This window comes from Cryptotermes secundus, unplaced genomic scaffold (assembly GCF_002891405.2).
Source record: "Cryptotermes secundus unplaced genomic scaffold, Csec_1.0 scaffold276, whole genome shotgun sequence".
NCBI classification, from domain to species: domain Eukaryota; kingdom Metazoa; phylum Arthropoda; class Insecta; order Blattodea; family Kalotermitidae; genus Cryptotermes; species Cryptotermes secundus.
This window is the reverse complement of record NW_019742963.1, coordinates 355,059-356,646: the sequence shown is the minus strand read 5'-3', so window position 1 is coordinate 356,646 and position 1,588 is coordinate 355,059. Positions and strand designations below refer to the sequence as shown.

General features: G+C 37.2%; 1 protein-coding gene across 5 annotated transcripts in view; it reads right to left on the bottom strand.

The window, feature by feature from the left end:
• LOC111873418 (vacuolar protein sorting-associated protein 18 homolog) overlaps positions 1 to 1,588 on the bottom strand; it is an 82,898-nt gene that overhangs the window by 70,661 nt on the left and 10,649 nt on the right. The gene's annotated exons all lie outside the window — the stretch shown is intronic.

Here is a 1,588-nt window from a genome sequence, read left to right as displayed (position 1 = left end):
TCTGAAGCAATGGGAGGCGGCTTATCGACTCAGGAATGTTAGCTCTATGCGCTCATAGCGGCAAAACGTGGTACTACAAAAGCTCTGCCCACAAAAAAATTAGTTCGGTTTCTTTTGGGTACCCCATCGTATGCATTAAGAACAAAGTATAAGCTCAAGAACTTCCCCTTATATAAAAATTAAATACATCAAAGGACAGCCATTTGAAATAAATCAGAAATATCAGCTTTACCTTCTTTTTTTTTAACCTTTTGTGGAGACAGTTGTATAGAGTTGCATCACAAGCACACAGATTCCAACTTATACAATGTTTACTTTCTGATATGTGGAGGTCATGTGACAATGTACTGTGGTCATGACTGAGGGTTTGACAGACGTGCACATTCTGGCTCGTCTGAATGCAAAGAAGTGGTTGCTGGAAAGCTATCGGTCCGTATGTCTACAGGTATGGATATGGGTCTTGTTAGCACCTGAACAGCTGGATGGATTTCAGTCATATCTGATAGTCACCAGTTTATCCATCATAGTTCAGTGTCTGGTGAATATGAACATCCTAACTTAACTAAGCATTACACCATGAAGATGTACGGAGGAGTGCATATTTAGATCTGTATTATAGCCCTCAGCAGTAGTTGGGGTTGAGTGGTCAGCTTCATGCACCTGTCGCTTTAAAATATGAACATTCTAGCTCCAAAAATATGGGCCCTTCACATGAGCCCCAAAAACAAAAGAGAAGATTTCTCAAAAACACTCTAACAATCTTGACCAAATTTCAGTAATTAATGGATACTACCTTCCTAAATAAAATAGCACACGTGGTATCTTCTGAAAAATAATGGTTCGTGTACTAGAGGCGCAAACATGAAATGTTGATTTTGTTCAACTGGACTTTACTGGTCAGACAGATCTCACGGTTGTTCAACATTCAGTAAGCAACATCAGTTTTCTGAGTTCAGTTATGAGGTAGTGTAGACATAATCAGTCATATGTGTGATGTGTTTGCACAAATCTTTTTATATGTTAATAACGGCGAACATGGCAACAGCACACCACAGTGAGATTATATTTAACAAATGTAACACAGAAGATATGCATCAGTGTAAATTTATCACAGAAATAAATTACTAAGTTATTAATTTTTAATTACTGCTAGACATCTCAAATTTGCCTCTTTCCGACAGTGAATGAACTAAACAGACGAGATAGGTTCCTCTATATGCCAGTCTGAGAATACTCAGAGTCTGTTTTCTAATGTTTATATCATTAATTCAAGATTATGCAAAATATTTTATTTTAAAAACATGATTCTTAATTTGCAGTCATGTATATTTTTCAAATGTTACAGACTGAAGAGTTTGAAGGAAAGTAGACTTAATAAGAGTACCATTTTTGAGGTGTGATGCCGTGTAGTTTGGTAAAAGTTTACTGATTATTTTGAGGAGCACACTGCCTCCTTGTCTGCTTGCTGCTTCTTTCCCTCCTCCTCCTCCTCTTTTTTAGCTCAGTTTATGATGCTGTATCTCAGGCTGCATGGTGTCGAACGGTAGGATGATTGATGGAAAGGACTGGTAAAAAAAAAAAAAAAAAA